We start from the raw sequence: 19,042 nt of genomic DNA, 5'->3' as shown, positions 1-19,042 counted from the left end.
TTTAGGCCCGGAAGCAGGATTCGTCACGTCATCACTTAAAGACCGGATAGGGAAAAAAGAAAAAGAAGCAATTCGTTCATATCTGCTTTTCCAGTTTGGCCAAAATGACTTCACAACTTGCAATATCCCAAATGAAAAAAGAAAAATATCCCTCATTACACTTCACTCCATAGTGCTTCAGGCTGACAAAGGTAACTGACCATGACACGTAGCTGCTAAACGATACCACTGATGCATTCACTTATTGGGGCATCTCTTTTTTTCATCATGATTCAAATTCTCTTTTGCATCCCCCTCTCCTCACCTGTTGAATGATTCTCTCCTTATTGATCATCTACTTGATATTTCATGCTCATTTCACTCCAAATTTGAAATGTCTCTCAGGTATCCCCCTCTCAGATGAGAAATCAGTCAGCCAGAGGGGATGGAGTTTCTATGCACTACTCATGTATGTATTTACACTGAAGTCTCATTGCAGTATAGTTTATTACCCAAATCTGTATTTTAGTAAATAATGTTCGCTTCCAGAGCATCACGGTGACATGGTGGTTAGCACTGTCGCCTCATAGCAAGAAGATCCTGAGTTTGACTCCAGGGCCTTTTTGTGTGGAGTGTACATCTTCTCCCCGTGTTTCCGTGACTTCTCCCTGGGTACTCTGGCTTCCTCCCACAGTCCAAAGATTTGTAATTAGTGGGGTTAGGTTAATTGGTGATTCTAAATTGCCCACAGGTGTGAATGTGAGTGTGAATGGTTGTCTGCCTCTGTGTTAGAGACAGATTGGCGACCCGTCCAGGGTGTACCCTGCCTCTCCTGTGGTAGCTGGGATAGACTCCAGCCCACCCACAACCATGATAAGGATAAGTGGAAGAGAATGGATGGATGGGTGTTCACTTCCTTTACATGATCTATCCATTTTGAAATGAAACTTAAGACCCATCCAAGTGTAACAGCTGAACTTGTCAGACAAGACATTTTTTCACTCTTCTATCGTCAATTGTAATTGTAACCTCAGTTTCCTGGTATGTTTTTTCTGTTGCTATAGCCCATCTGTTTCAACGTCATATGACTGTTTGATTAAAAAGATCAGCAGCAACCTAATTAAGTGGCGTTACATGATAGTAACCCAAAAAATACCTCCAAAGCAAGAAAACAGTGTCTAAAGGTGATACACATTGAGGTCATGGAATGGCCTAGCCGGTCTCCACACTTCAATCCTTTAGGTTGGAGTGACCAAGTGGCAGCCAATCTAAAGGATTCAGAGGGTTTCTGTACACAGGAGAGGGTCAAAATCCCTCATGAGATGTGTGCAAACTTGATGACCAACTACAAGAGATGTCTTACCACTGTGCCTGCAAACAAGGGGTTTTCCCACCAAGTACACCACGTCATGTTTTACTTGGGGATTAAATACTTATTTCACTCACTTATCAGGATTTCAATTCAGTCAGAGTCTATTACCCGTTTCAATCAAACCACAGCTAAGGATGGTTTCTGAAAAAAATTCATTGTTGACAGTTCCATGCCAAAACCACCATATAATTAAGTGATTGTGGCCTACTGAGTGAGCACTATCACACCTGATAACAACTGATAATTCAATAAGGGGAGATAAGGTACAGGATGAATAACTATTCCCTCTTAACATCTAGATCGAAGTGGTGCACAAATGACATAATCACAGTGATTTAAAGAACAGGGAACAGAGACTGGCTTTGAAAACATGAGGATATGTGTTACTGTGTTACCATTATAATAATAATGGATTGCATTTATATAGCACTTTTCGAGACCCTCAAAGCGCATTAAAATTACACTATTCATCTCTCACATTCACACACTGGTGGAGGCAGCTACAGTTGTAGCCACAGCTGCCCTGGGGCAGACTGACAGAAGCGAGGCTGCTATATCGCGCCATCGGCCCCTCTGGCCAAGACCAGTAGGCGGTAGGTGAAGTGTCTTGCCCAAGGACACAACGACCGAGACTGTCCGAGCCAGGGCTCAAACCGGCAACCTTTCGATTACAAGACGAACTGCCAACTCTTGGGCCACGATCGCCCCCATTATGACAACAGAACTGAGCCACAGACATGGAAAATGTAGTTGACAAAAAGAATAACACAAAAAGATTACCTCCAATACAGGACTGCTGCCAGATATTAGAACACAGACCTACTGTGTTTAATTTACAATAAACCATAATCCATCTAATGGGCCAATATAATTTAAAGCTCATGTACTACTTTTAGCTCTCAAATTAGTGCTCAGGTCTTTCAAAAGTGTTTGTGAGGTGATGATTTTAATAAAAAATAATATAAATCTATTTTATTTAAATGTTTTTATATTTGTATATCATTCTGCATTTCAGACTATCATTCAACCACCACCTCCCCATCTCTGCCACTACCAGCTATTTTTATTTTATTTGTATTTTATTTTATTTTTATTTTATTGCTGTTTTTGCAGCTCTTATATTGGATTGCAACATGTTGAATTTGACAGACTTTTTCAAACCCAAAGGAATTTGTCTTTTCATGGGATCAAATTGAGGATCTTTTGTTTAATAGGTGAGTATGTACACCACTATCCTATTGAGTCACTAGTATAAGCCGCATGTCACTGGAGAGTGGCATTAGTCGAACATCCCTTCGGCGGATATTAGCTACTCACAAATGGCACCCTTGCAAACTCCAGCTACTGCAGCATCTCAACGAGGATGACCCAGATCGGCGCACAGGATTTGCAGAATGGGCAAAACAAAAACTGGAACAGGACCCTCAGTTCACGCAGAAGATTTTGTTCAGTGATGAGGCAAACTTTTATGTGAATGGTGAAGTTAACGAACAAAACCACCGCTATTGGTCTGACACTAACCCACATTGGATGGATCCCTCCAAGACTGTTGGAACAACAAAAGTGATGGTTTGGTGTGGTATATGGGGTACAACGATAGTGGGTCCATTCTTCATCAATGGAAACCGCAAGGCAACTGGATATTTGAAATTGCTACATGATGATGTGTTTCCCTCTTTATGCACTGAAGCTGGCACGTTCCCTGAGTTTTTTCCAGCAAGATGGTGCACCACCACATTATGGGTGCCAGGTCCGAGCATTCCTAGATGAACAGTTTCCTGGAAAGTGGATTGGTCGTCGTGGGCCAGTTGAATGGCCCCCAAGCTCTCCCGATCTGACCCCCTTAGACTTTTATCTTTGGGGTCATCTGAAGGCAATTGTCTATTGTGTGAAGATACGAGGTGTACAGCACCTGAAACTACAGATACTCAATGCCTGTGCTGGCATTTCTCCTGCGGTGTTGCTATCAGTGTGTGAAGAGTGGGAGAAGAGGGTTGCATTGACAATCCAACACAATGGGCAGCACATTGAACACATTTTATAAGTGGTCAGAAACTTGTAAATAACTGATGAAAGAATAAAGTTACGTTGAAACCAAGCACACCATTGTTGTTCTTGTGACATTACCAATAAGTTTGATGTGTCACATGGCCCTCTTCCTATTGAAAAAACAAAAGTTGTATCCAAGATGGCCAACTTCTACATGGCCACCATGGTCACCACCCATCTTGAGGAGTTTGCCCCCTCACATATACTAATGTGCCACAAACAGGACTTTAATATCACCAACCATTCCCATTTTATCACGGTGTATCCATATAAATGGCCCACCCTGTAGATAGTTACTCCACTTTGAAAAACATCAGTTCCAGTATTGGGAGTTTTTAGCTGTTGCTTTAAATGCAGAAAATGTCAGACACTTTGGAATTTCAGTCTAACTATGTTGGTGTCACCAGCTTACACGAACACAGGTATCTGCATATGTGTGTTTTTGTGTGCAGCTCAGCTTCCTATGGAGCTTCTCTCCATTCCCACAGTGCCTTGCTCAGTGTAGTCTGTCCTGGCCATCTGCCACACAGGGCAGCAAGCTGGGTGTTGTTGCACCTATGAAACACTGCTGGTGGGATGGTACACAGAGAACAGCGGGGCTGGATATTGTGCTTCACTGAATGAAGACCACCTTGACGCTGTAGATTCTCAGGTTATTCCCTACAATGTATTTCAGTCACAAATATTTTTAAATGCTAAGCACCTCTTTATTAAGCAATAAGTGTAGATTATAGGCTAGATACTTATATAATAATTTGAATCCTCTAAAACTCTCTTAAGCATTTTAAACATAATAAATGGGTTTAAATGGTTTGTAATGTAGTTGGAAGTCTTTATCTCGACATTTTGAGTGATTGTTGATGTAATTGTCAACAACTATAATTTATTATTCGAAAGTGTTAATAGCATAACTGGCATTTAATTAATGAAAACTATGTGTGTGTGTGAAAAATCTAATATTTCATTAGATTCACAATCATTGGTTTAGCAAAATCATTACACAGTGTTTTAAAGCTTGAATTAAATGTGTTTAGAAGATTCAAGGGTGGCTTTAGAACATTTTATGAATGATTTGTCATGTTGGTGATTTAAAAGAACATGAACCAAATACCGAGCACAGCAGGCCATGTGGACTAAACAAAGAAACATCTCTAACCATATTTATTAGTGTGTAAATGGTTGTGGTTATATATAACTTGGCTCTCAGTGCAATATTGGATCACTTCCTGTTCCTGTTACAAGTTGTGTGTTGTGTAGCATAATCTGTGTAACTCAATTAATTACAAACTTTCAAGTATTTACTGTAAGCTACATGTGCTGAGCTGTGTCCACAAAAGGACGTGAGCTTGGTACAAAATCTGAGGTGCTCTCATTTTTAGAAATTTGGTCAAATTTATTAAACACCTCAAAATCTAGAGTTGAGGCAAGGAAGCAGAGTTGCAGTCATATGCACCTCTCTGCAGTTTCTCTCCTCCTGTCATCTCCTTGAAACCCACTCCCCACAGAGACTGTATCTGCTCCCACACCACCAAAAGACAAACCCAAAACCAGCAAAAACATTTAGGTATAAAAATCCACAGTGAAAAAAATAACATACTCAACTGCACGAATAAGTAAATCAATAAAATGTGGACTATTAGACAAAAAAAAGCTCTCTTTGAAATGAAATTATTTAACAATTGATTAAGGTATTGATTTATTCTGCTTCACAGAAACCTGGCTACAGCACGATGAATATGTTAGTTTAAATGAATCAACATACAGAGTACCCAACTGCTTCCATCTAAATGTATATGATCCCACAGGTTTAGTCACACTCTGGATCTTGCTCTGACTAATGAAATAAAAACTGGACATTTAACAGTTTTCCTGAAAATCCTCTTATCAGAACATTTTTACAATAATGGATTAGACAGCAGTACACAATAAATTTAATTAAAGTAATAGTACTATAGTTAGGTTTAGGGAAGTGATTCCTCCATCGTCATTTTCTAATATGAGTCATTCCATGTCCAATAAACCAAGTTAACCACTCCAATTTCAACTTGCATAAAAATGTCATGGCAGAATATTTGAACAGTTATAATGCTTGTGAAATTTTAGCTATGACAGATGAGTTTCTTAAAATAAAAAAGATCTGACAACCCACTTTCAGAATTTTTTTTCACAAACTGAAATCTAAGGTAATCTGAGTCAGCTTTGTGGAGAGCTTTCACAAAATGTCTTCAACACTTGTGAGAGAAATAGATAAACAGATAAATCTCTAATGGGATTCAGTGTAATCTGAATACATGATTATACGATTTGCTGTACTGATGGCTGTTGGGAGTTTCTCTAGAGCTAGTAGGGGGTCTACTTGGAGAACCTGAAAAACTTCAGAAAACATTCTCAATCCATTTGAATGATGTTGGCCGATCCAGTTTCAACTCCTCTGAGAAAGCTGTCCACCAACTATCCAGAAGTGTGTTTATTAATTTTTCACTGTTTTTTTCAGAAGCAAATTTGTGAGGTCAGACACTGATCCTACACGAGAAGGCCTGTATCGCTGTCTCTGCTCTAATTCACCACAAAGATGTTCTGTCGGGTTGAGGTCAGGATTGTGTGCACACCAGGTAAGTCCTTCCACATCAAACAATTCAGAGAGGAGTTACTCCTCTTAACTCGGTAACCCTGGTACACTGAATCATTAGGAGTTCCCTTCACTGGAACTAAGGAAACATCTGAAACTGAACTCCTGAAAACGACCCACATTATAATCTCCCCTCCACCAAACGTTACACTTGGCACAATACAGTCGGACAACTTCCGTTCTCCTGGCAACCACCAAACCCAGACTGGATTTCCAGACAGAGAAGTATGACTCATCGCTCCAGAGAACTTGTCTTCACTGCTCTAGAATCCAGTGGCAGCCTGCTTTACACTACTGCGTTCCAAAACTTTATATTGTGCTTAGTGGTGTAAGCCTTGGATCCAGCTGCTCAGGCATGCAAACCCATTCCATGAAGCTCTCCATTTACTGCTGCTTAACTAATCTGGGTAATACTTACCCTAATTTGAAGCCACGTGATGTCTGAAGGTCTGTAGCTACTGACTTTGCAGAAAGTTGGTAACTTCTGTGCACCTCAGCATCCACGGATCTATAGTGGCTTGCAAAAGTATTCGTCACCCTGGAACTTTTCCACATTTTGTCACATTACAGCCACAAACATGAATCAGTTTTATTGGAATTCCATGTGAAAGATCAACACAAAGTGGTGCACACGTGAGAAGTGGTATGACAATCATACATGATTCCAAACATTTTTTACAAATAAATAACTGCAAAGTGGGGTGTGCATAATTATTCAGCCCCCTGAGTCAATACTTTGTAGAACCACCTTTTGCTGCAATTCCAGCTGCCAGTCTTTAAGGATTTGTCTCTAGCAGCTTTGCACATCTACAGACTGAAATCTTTGCCCATTCTTCTTTGCAAAACAGCTCCAGCTCAGTCAGATTAGATGGACAGCGTTTGTGAACAGCAGTTTTCAGATCTTGCCACAGATTCTGGATTGGATTTAGATCTGGACTTTGACTGGGCCGTTCTAACACATGGATATGTTTTGTTTTAAACCGTTCCATCGTTGCCCTGGCTTTATGTTTAGGGTCGTTGTCCTGCTGGAAGGGGAACCTCCGCCCCAGTCTCAAGTCTTTTGCAGACTCCAAGAGGTTTTCTTCCAAGATTGCTCTGTATTTGGCTCCATCCATCTTCCCATCAACTCTGACCAGCTTCCCTGTCCCTGCTGAAGAGAAGCCCCCCCAGAGCATGATGCTGCCACCACCATATTTGACAGTGGGGATGGTGTGTTCAGAGTGATGTGCAGGGTTAGTTTTCCACACATAGCGTTTTGCATTTTGGTCTCATCTGACCAGAGCAGCGTCTTCCACATGTTTGCTGTGTCCCCCACATGGCTTGTGGCAAACTGCAAACAGAACTTCTTATGGTTTTCTGTTAACAATGGCTTTCTTCTTGCCACTCTTCCATAAAGGCCAACTTTGTGCAGTGCACGACTAATAGTTGTCCTGTGGACAGATTCCCCCACCTGAGCTGTAGATCTCTGCAGCTCGTCCAGAGTCACCATGGGCCTCTTGGCTGCATTTCTGATCAGCGCTCTCCTTGTTCGGCCTGTGAGTTTAGGTGGACGGCCTTGTCTTGGTAGGTTCACAGTTGTGCCATACTCCTTCCATTTCTGAATGATGGCTTGAACAGTGCTCCGTGGGATGTTCAAGGCTTGGGAAATCTTTTTGTAGCCTAAATGTCTCAATAACTTTATCCCTGACCTGCCTGGTGTGTTCTTTGGACTTCATGGTGTTGTTGCTCCCAATGTTCTCTTAGACAACCTCTGAGGCCGTCACAGAGCAGCTGTATTTGTACCGACATTAGATTACACACAGGTGCACTCTATTTAGTCATTAGCACTCATCAGGCAATGTCTATGGGCAACTGACTGCACTCAGACCAAAGGGGGCTAAATAATTACGCACACCCCACTTTGCAGTTATTTATTTGTAAAAAATGTTTGGAATCATGTATGATTTTCGTTCCACTTCTCACGTGTGCACCACTTTGTGTTGGTCTTTCACCTGGAATTCCAATAAAATTGATTTATGTTTGTGGCTGTAATGTGACAAAATGTGGAAAAGTTCAAGGGGGCCGAATACTTTTGCAAGCCACTGTAGCTCTGAATTTTGTGTGACCTGACACCGCTGATCAGCTGCTGTCACTCCCAATTACTTCCACTTTTTCTTTATATCACTAACAGGATTCATATACAATTTAAAAAACTAAATACCATTACTTATTTCTTAGCATAAAATTAAAACATCTAAGAGGAAATAAAATTCCCATCATATGAAGAATTGGAAGTAAATCATTTGGGATTAACATATGCAGCGTATCAGAAAACAAGTCAATGTAAATTAATTTATAATAAAAGTCGACAAGAATGCCCATAATATATGTTACAAACTAAAAACAGTGTTAAGAGAGAAGTAAAGACTGTTTGTGTAATTAATAGATATGACAGCTAGTTTAGCATTTTATCCCAAGAGTTAAAAATTCCTAATGTGTGGTATGAGTGAGAGTCAGAAGATTTACACCTGTGTCATCCTGGAAGATGGCAAAAGACAAATAATAAACATGAGTGATAACAGAAAGATAAGCAAGTAATTGTTAATATTAATCAACATCATTTGCATTATTAGAAACTTAAGTATTTTTACTACATGTGCATTTCACCAGGTGGCTTCAATGTATCTCTACCCCTCTGATTTAACTGTCAACAAAACTGTACTTAGTATTGATGGTTCATCAAAAATACATTAGTCTGGCCATGCCCAGTGATGCACACTTAAGAACTGACCAGACTTAAGGCTTCAGTCAATTTTCATCTAGTACAGTAAAGCAAGTAAACCGTGACCTGCCTTCAAACAACCAGCCCTGTAAATGTCACCTATAAGGCCGACTCATTCGTTTCCCACAAAATAAATTCCCACAAAAGACTGACTGTAAGTATATTTAAAAGGCAAATTCAGCCAGAAAGAACCCTCTTATCCACTCCTCTTTTTTTTCCCCAAGAGCTAGAGGTGCTCTTTTAATTTCCCTCTCTGAAAGGTCATTCACAATGTTCTCCATCTTCACCTTAATTGATTCTTTAAATGCAGCTCATCCTGCACAGGGAGAGGCAGGGAAAGAAACCAAAGGGGTGTTTACCTTTAGTTATGGTTAAAGGCTTTAAAATTGTTACCTATCTAGTCCTAATTGCATTGTTCATGTAGCTTAAAGACTTGATATGTACACCTCTGGCATGACAAAATCTTGGACATAATAAATAAGTAAGTGGAAAGAAAATGGCCTTTTTAATCAGAAAGGCCTGGTAAGCCTGTCTTTTGACAAATGCATTGAAAGTGAACTGGACCTTGGTTGTACTAAATGCCAACATTTTTACAATAACTGTTCTCTTTCAATTGGAAGCATTAATAGTTACAAAACAAATATAACATTTATTAAAGTTGTGGTCTGCTCTTCATCTAAGTCACAATTATAGATTAAACAACACAATCAAACCAAACTAATAAAAGACAAGCATGTCCTTAGTGGAGAAATCAAATAATCATTTAAAGTCCAAGCATGGAAACTTCTGTGCTTGTGACAAAATCTACAGTAGATGCTGCCAGGTGGAGGAGATAAGATTGGAAATGTGTGCCCTAAAGGTGCCTGACCTTTTAAATTCAGGCATTTAAAGTTTGGTTACTGACAAAGCTTGCGCCTCCCAAGGAAGACTGGTCAGTGTGAATCAAGCCTCAATCACAGCAACTTTCATAGGACCTTAGAAGAAGTATTGAGGAGATGAAAAAACTGACAAAGCACTGTGACCCTTGAGACAACTGCCATACATGTATTCACCAACACACAGTTTCTGTGGGTCCACCACCAAAAACCATCATGTGTTAGAGCAAACATCATGTGATCTCAATGAGCTCATGGTGCCCATGGTGTCCTCATCACTGTCCATTGCCCTGAGACTATAACGGTTCATTTGAGTGCAATAAATCTTTAAGAAAAAAATGTTTTTAAAGTTTATTAACGCAAATCAGAACAAAAACATACAAAGCTTTCAAACTATTAAACCAATTCACAGCATCAAAATGAAAAAATACTTTCTTCCCACCAAAACCCAGTCTGTTTATCATGGCTAAACACTAACAGAGAAAGATGAACATTTTTCACCACTTGGCAATGTGGAAAAAAAATCCGACCTTTACCATGAAATAAACCAATATTTATATTAAACAATTAAACAATGAACATCGTGAGTAAAAAAAAATGTGACCATGAAATATAGTAACAAAGTCATAAATGATCAACTAAGTAGAGAGTAAGTATTACACCTTTTATTAAAAAGCAATACACAAAACACACTAAATGTAAACTAACTTAATAAGAAAACTGTAAATTATACTATTTGGATTAGAATGAATTAAATTGTATTTACTAAACATTTGACGTGAACTGAGTCACATGCAATTCATTACTGGAAGAAACTGGCTTATATTTTCTCAACATCTTTACAACAATTATTCAGATTTGCTGAACAGATCAAACACTATCAACAAAGAAAAAATGGGGATCAATAGCCTTACATGCTTAAAAAGAATACCAGGTAAACACTGATTTATGCAACTCTTCAATTTTTATCTACAGTTTTTCAAGTTTTCAGAGTAAAAAATGGACATTTTCAAAATAATGAGTGTCTTCTCTTTCAGGGACAGTCTTCAACAGTCCGCTCCATTACAGTAGGAATTTACAAGACTTGCTACAGGTATCTGAGATCCCGCTTAAAGACTTCCACACTCTTGGAAAGTCAGCCACACAAGTCAGAAGTTTCATGGCCTTTGCCGTGGCTCCATGATTATTTATCTGTCTTGATTTTAATCATTTATGAAGTCAATTATTTGTGAAGCAAGAACATCACACATCATCCTGAAAAAGTAACAATTGCAAAAAAGTAAATAATATAAATGTTGAATTGTTCGTCATCACATTTGCAAGAAAGTTTTGATCAAAAACTATCACAACACAAATACCAAATCCAATACCAATACCAAGGCATAATCCAGTAAAACACTACTACAGCACTACTACACAAAGTGAAAACTACATGAAAAGTGAGTAATGAGTCACAGTGTATACTGGGAGGCAATTAAATTAGGTTCTTCTATACAACATAATGCCATCCAATCTGGTTCTTCTATATTTCTGTAATGTTGAGTTTTTTCTTGATGCTGTCATAGGAATTCAAATGAAGTGGCACTTATACACTATATTCCATTTCTAGTCTAATTGACCTCTCAAAGGATGTTAGACTACAAGCCACATTAACTATGCATTCACTTTAAGCACTTTATCCATCTCACATAAATGACCAATTTAGAATCGCTAAAACCTTACATGCACTTGTTTGGAATGTGGGACGAGGTCAGAGAGAGCCCAGGCAGGCCCAGGTTTGGACCATATAGTATTTTACTTAACAAAAAAACATAATTAGTGGAGGTGTTGCACTGCACTACTGCATTAGCTGCTCTAAAAGTCAGCTGGTTAGTAGGAAACAGAAAACATACAAAATAATAATATGAGGAAAAAAATTCATCCGCTAACCTGATAGTTCTGCCCTTGAAATGGAAGAGAGCAAGAAGCCAGGAAACTATTCCCCCTGAAACTTATTCAGGTCACTGCAGTTTCAAAATGCACATAAACATTTTTATTATGTAGCAATTACTATTTTTTATCTACTAAATATTAATTGACCTCTAGCCCACTTTTTATATGATAAAGTAAACTAAACTAAACTATAACTACAAACCAGATTCCAAAAAAGTTGGGACACTAAACAAATTGTGAATAAAAACTGAATGCAACGATGTGGAGATGGCAAATATCAATATTTTATTCAGAATAGAACATAAATCACGGAACAAAAGTTGAAACTGAGAAAATCATTTTAAGGGAAAAATATGGTGATTCAAAATGTCATGGTGTCAACAAATCCCAAAAAAGTTGGGACAAGGCCATTTTCACCACTGTGTGGCATCGCCCCTTCTTCTTACAACACTCAACAGACGTCTGGGGACCGAGGAGACCAGTTTCTCAAGTTTAGAAATAGGAATGCTCTCCCATTCTTGTCTGATACAGGCCTCTAACTGTTCAATCGTCTTGGGCCTTCTTTGTCGCACCTTCCTCTTTATGATGCGCCAAATGTTCTCTATAGGTGAAAGATCTGGACTGCAGACTGGCCATTTCAGTACCCGGATCGTTCTCCTACGCAGCCATGATGTTGTGATTGATGCAGAATGTGATCTGGCATTATCTTGTTGAAAAATGCACCCTTACGCACAGAGATTGTTTCAGATTCTTTGAATCTTCGGATGATGTTATGCACAGTTGATGATGATAACTGCAAAGTCTTTGCAATTTTTCTCTGGGTAACACCTTTCTGATATTGCTCCACTATCTTTCTGCGCAACATTGTGGGAATTGGTGATCCTCTACCCATCTTGGCTTCTGAGGCTACGTCCACACGTACACGGGTATTTTTGAAAACGGAGATTTTCCGTTTTCATTTTAAAAAATAATCCCGTCCACACGTAAAGGCAGAAATGAAGGAAAACGCTGCTAGGAACATGCCAAAGCAACAGGTGGCGATATATTTTTAACCGTGCAGAAATGTTGGCCAATCAAAAGTCTAGAAGCCTCGGTGGGAAATAGTAAACAAGGCTGGGGCATAGAAGCAGAACCGAGTGGTATGTGTGGAGGGACAGTAACTGTGTGTGTATATGTAAGCATTTAAACACTGCAGACAGTACAGTTAACAGTAACAGTATTGTAGAAATTCATATCACCAAAATAATAACGTGGCGCACAGTGTGACGTCAAAAAAGGCGCACACCTTTGACGCTGCGTTTTCTCCGTTTTTCTTGTCCACACATAAATGCAAAAATGGAGTTTTCAAAAATCTCCACCCTGGCCGGAGTTTTTAAAAATCTCCGTTTTCAGTTACCGAAAACGCCGTTTACGTGTGGACGAAAGGTGCAAACACATAGAAAAATCTGCGTTTTCCAAAATACCCGGGTACGTGTGGACGTAGCCTGAGAGACACTGCCACTCTGAGAAGCTCTTTTTATACCCAATCATGTTGCCAATTAACCTAATTAGTGTTAATTGGTCTTCCAGCTCTTCGTTATGCTCAAATTTACTTTTCCCAGCCTCTTATTGCTACTTGTCCCAACTTTTTTGGGATTTGTTGATACCGTGTCATTTTGAATCAACATATTTTTCCTTTGAAATGATACATTTTCTCGGATTAAACTTTTGATCTGTCATCTACGTTCTATTCTGAATAAAACATTGCCATTTGCCATCTCCACATCGTTGCATTCAGTTTTTATTCACAATTTGTTTAGTGTCCCAACTTTTCTTGCAATCCGGTTTGTAGAAACAGGGGGGTTAAACGGGTTAATACGAGCTTTCATACCTGTAAAACAGAATTGCTCTAAATGTTTCTGTAATGTGTGGCGTTTTCATAATGCAATCAAAAGTGTGATGAAACTGATTGTGCTGTTACAATTCTGGTACAGAAATAGATGTCACATAGAAATACAATACTGTATTTCACTAGCTGGGCCCACATCCTCATTTTAGGATTGACAGTCTTTTAATAGGTAAAGGCGAATGCTTGGACATGAACTGAGCTGCAGTTTGGGGAAGGCCTCGAAGGGGACTGGCGATGGCTCCTGGGTCTGGCAGATCCCCATGCACTAAATAGAAGTGAAGAAGTTAAAGAATTCAGAACAAGGAGGGAGGGAGGTGGGTTGTAAACGAGAATGAACAGTTTGCAGAACTGGGGGGAACCTATATAGATGGCAACCGAAAGGAACGTGTTTGGAGGCGTGGTCCCGCTCCTGAAATTCAGATACATAATCTCCAATTCACTGCACTTAGATGTAAAATGTGACTTTCTGATTTGGCTTTAAAAAGACAGCTCCTTTGCAAGTGAATCTGGTTTAAAGCACAAAAATTAACAGAATAATCCTCAGGGTTAGTTTTTTTTTCTCTCTTAATCTGTAGAGTCACACCGATTTACCTTCCCTATCCACTTATCACTTATGTATTGCCAATACCAAGCAGTTTAGTTCATCAAGGAAAATATTTTATCTTTGAAATGTTCAGCAGCAACAACAGCAGCCTTCTCCATCTGTTTGCAGCCTCCCAAATGTTTGTGAATGATAATGGCTATTAATTTAGTTTTTACTGCATCACTGTGTGTGAGAAGAGCATCTGGAGCATTTAGTCACACCAATAAAATGTATGTACAGACAATGAGGCACTCCAATATGACCATAAAGCTTCATTTTCTTAGTTTTACTCTGCCATCCAGTGCAGCTGCACAGGCAAGTCATCATAAAACTGGCTACGGGCTTCTGGTTTGACTTCAGTTGCTCTTTCTTCTTATCTTTTGGACAATTTATTCTGTACCAGTCAGAGTATTTTTTGTATTTGCCTTGGTATGCTAGTAAAAATCTTGTATGGCAGATTTTAGAGCCTATTTAAAAGTAAGACATAGCCCAAACCAGGCGCCTAGTTTCCAAATTAGAGTCATAAATGTAGCTCGGTTCATATTCCCTTTTCACTGATGTTATTCTATATAGTACAAATATATTTTTCCATAGGCGGTTTAAGCATCTTTCTACATTATTTGCTGCATTCTGACTCTACATGAAATTTTCTAAATAGAATAAATGCACCTAGATAATATGGAGGACCACAAGAGCCACGTGCATCGAACTAAAGACTTCTGTGCTTAAATAACGAATTGTACAATAAATTATGCATTTGTAAATTCATTTTTTATAAATATTTATTCAAACATTACTAAAGTAATTTATCAATCTAAAGAATTAAAATCTCAATAAAAACCTCATTTCACAAACCATTTTGGAATTCCAAATTAAAAAGTCAATTTTCAAAATCGTTTTTAAAACACAATTTAAAAAACAGAAATAAGTAAATGGAATCAAAACTCAAAGATTTATTTCTGACATTTAAAATGGCGATTTCACTATTCATTTGAAAATCCATTTCCCTTTCCTGTTACCTCACAAATTAGCTATCATATTAGCTATTGGATTAGCTCTGGGATTGGCTATCATGTTAGCTATTGGATTAGCTCTGGGATTGGCTATCATGTTAGCTATTGGATTAGCTATCTCATTTCTGAAATCCCGAAGCAATGCAAATTAACCGCGCGGGAGCTCTCTGATTGGTTGGACAGACACAGGCTGGCTACCTGGATTTTTCTACACTTCTGTTTGTGCTCATAGCTTTGCACTGCTGAAAAGAGCGTGTGCTTGTACAAAGTTAATTCAGCCTCGGGATTTAAACTCTGCCCGATACAGCTAGGTGAAGAGTGAAGGAGCTCTGCTGAACCTCCGAGTGTGCACCTGTGGACTCAGTCTGACTCAGTCCACGTGTTGAAGGTAACGTGCTAACATGCCTAACACTAGCACCACCAAATGTAGCGCTGTAATTTTAAGTCCATCTTAGCTTATGAAAATATTACCCAGCTGTACTAGCTAGCAGTGCTTTTTGTCATCTAATGTGCTCTTCACAAATAGAGCTTGAAGCTTTGCTTCAAAGGATTGCCTTTCATGTGTTAATGTTTCGGTTCAAATCGGTTTGATGTTTGAAGAAATAATAACTTCCCTCAAATGACTTAAACCAAAAATATTGAGCCTGTTTTGAAAATGTAAGGATTATAAGGAACAGATATTTGTTTAAAAATGTATAGAGTAAAAAGAAAAACTACTCAAGGAAAGCACCTGAAAATTCTACTTAAGTATAGTAACAAAGTATTTGTACTTTGTTACTTCCCACCTCAGCAAGTCACTCAGTAATCATGCCACACAGACAGCACACTGTTAAATGTTTAGTCTGATTCACCACGCTGACCACGGTGGTAGAACTTAGGTGTCCTCATTTGTTTTCGTCATGCTCATCAGATCCCAGTGGCTTGTTGATGATTGAGGCACCTACTGACCAATCTGTGAGCAATGATTCATGCCAACCAGCAGATTAATGATGTTCATCAGCTCCTCCCCACACACCAGCACTGACCCAGGTTACAAACCTTCCTTTCGTGCTCCATCACTTTTATCAGATCACCATTTGTAATAGTGTTGTAATGCAGGTCGTTCCAGCAGGCCTGGGACAAGTTTCTGCCCAGGTACAAACTCTCACTCACCAATGTAATTACTGCCTTTCTGACACGCTAAGAATCTCTAACCTGTAAGCTAGTGTTTTATCTGTTTTTTTCTTCTCTGTTTTAACAGAAAAATGAATTATTGTTTAAAGCAATGTTTTAAAAATTAAAATATAGCTGTTTTCCCTTTTTTTTTCTTTCTTTCACAATAGGAGTTTGCATCACTGTTCGGGTATCTGTAATTTGCTTGACAATTAATTATTTTCATAACTTTTTACTTTTATTCCCTATCATTTGTTTACTTTCTGGTCTCAAAATAGCTTCAGTACTTGAGGTTTAAACACGAATTCAAGCTAATTTCTTCCCACCAATGTGTACCTTCAAACATCAAACCAATTTGTGCGTAAATGGAGGGAACATGTATCCATCACCTTGGTTTATCCAATCCAATGTTAATTATATACCACTTTTTAAAAAACCACACGGTTTTAGAACATTGTGACAGTGTGACTACTTGACAGAAAATGACGATGAATCCATATTTTTGCACAGATTTGGCCTTTTAAAGGTTCAAAAACTTGTTTTGCCTCCCTCCCATTTCTTCTTGTCGCTTGTTGAAGCTCTACTTGGAACCTTGTTAAGATCCAATCATGCAAAATATGATTTTGTTTGCCATTTTTCAAGTGGTCTTAAACTTTTAATTGTGACTGTAGCTTGTCATTATAACACACACACAGAAACATGAAGAGGGGCGGGTGGGAGCAGGATAGAAATACACAACAGAAAACACACAATAACAAAGTTGGGAATGTAACAGAATAAAATGCAATAGAAATAAATAGATCAAAATAGAACCGAGAGTGATGGCTCTTATAAGAGCATTTGGGTTCACAGAGGATTCATACATTAGAATGTACATATAGGCATGTGTATTTATAAGATTTGTGCATTTAGTATGCACACACACACACACACACAAACACACAGCATAGGAATAAGTTGACAATAAAGTTAGCACAGCACAGTAAAAAGGTTGGCTAGATAGCACTGATATTATTGCCACAATACATGTGCAGTTTGTGATTTTATTGTAAATTCTCTTTGTGTGAGGGATCTTTGATATAATACATCGGAGGCTGAGACACACCTGGGAGCTGTTAGTTGACTAAGTCATCTGTGGTTCATACTGTCATCAGCAGCCTGCTAAAGGTTGAAGATTTTTCTCAGTCCTTGCCAGATTGTTGTGTCGACAGTGGTGACATGTTTGATTGCCAGAAACAGTCTCTGGCGAGTTGGCTCAAGCCCAAGCTTCCTAGCCTAATGTTCATCTTGTGTATAAACAGGTCAGTCAGACTTATTTTTCGACTATTCACAAATTGTTTTCCTGGTTAGTTCGATGAGATGTAGAGCGCTCGGGTTTGCCCAAGTGTTGCTTAGTTTCAATTAAATTACTTCCTATGTTGAGTTTATTATTAACTTTAAATGCTGCAGCTCACTGAATGTTTATTCTTCGACAGGGAAGGAAGAGTGTGGTGGATTTTCCGATACTGGCCGAGGAGACTTGCTAGGCAAAAAGACTACACAAATGAGTCTCTCATTTGTTTCTATGTGCGTTAGAATGGATGATCACATTAATGAAAGTTGTTGCCTGAGGGCCTAGAGTTGCTGCTTGGTTCAACACAGAGAGGTTCTGCTTCCAGAAAGGAAGCCACACCAAAACAATGGGGAAAGGGACATGTGATAGGAGGCACTGATTCAACCTGATGCAAATTTGAAGGGTTCACTAACACCCGAGGGAAAGAGCAGGAGAATTGCAGCAGGTGAGTGTACTGTGGGGAGATGGGACACTGCTGTCAGCGACCAAAAGACGATCCTCACTCGTAAAAGTAGAAACCTGGCAGGCAAAATTTTCCAGTGCTTCCTTCCGATCTCATTTCCCCTCCATTTAACCCATACCACAATGCCTGTGGTGAAAATTATTCAATTTCCAAGCTTCACCTGACACTGAGGATACACAAAACTTTTCGACACTTAATTAGTAAAATGTCTTTGAATGGACCCTCTTCCCAAACCTCCTGACATATCTGCGCTAAATGGTCACCATCTACGCCGGAAAACTAGGCGTAGATGTACCAGGTCCACGTCATTTCTGCTCTCTGGCAATGACCAAAACTACACATTTTTGAATCACCACATGACTTGTCTCTCAATACTGTATTTTTTTGTCATAAATGTTTTTTGCAGTAGGCAATCTTTGTTAAACAGAATCATACTTTCTGTTGACCCACAGTTACTAAAACAGATGAGAACATTCAAATTTACATAGTTCTTCAGAATTTGTCAGAGAAGTATGTTGTTCACACGCCCTTTCATGCACAATGGCAGGGCCTCCAACTCTGCTTTCAGTTGCTTTTACCAGAAAATTTGTTGCCAGATCAAATGGGATCACTGAGATGGTGTAACCATGATTCTCTCCAGCCTGTACCACTCTGATGTGTGAACCTGGGAAAACTCTCAAACAGAAGTTGCTGTAATAATTCCAAATGATGTCTTTTACCATGACTGGTACAGGGTGCCTCTCCGAAGTTTCTACCACTGGATTTTGAGGCATTGCACCATAGGGACCAGCCAGATTTAACCACAGCACATTGCTCCTCAATTTATCCAGAACCATGTGGAGTCTTTTTCCACTGCCTCTGTGCTGTTAGTGATGACCCTTCTTTCTTTCACCTGTGATCCAGAGTGGAGAAAAGGCCTTGCAGAGACTCACCTGCAAAGTTTCTAGACTCTCGCCACAGGCAAGCACCTCACACCCCAGCCATGTCTGTGGTAGTCACTGACTACTGTAGGT

The sequence above is a fragment of the Simochromis diagramma genome, unplaced genomic scaffold (assembly GCF_900408965.1).
Source record: "Simochromis diagramma unplaced genomic scaffold, fSimDia1.1 OVJJ01000024.1, whole genome shotgun sequence".
Classification (NCBI taxonomy): domain Eukaryota; kingdom Metazoa; phylum Chordata; class Actinopteri; order Cichliformes; family Cichlidae; genus Simochromis; species Simochromis diagramma.
Note: the sequence above shows the minus strand (reverse complement) of the source record.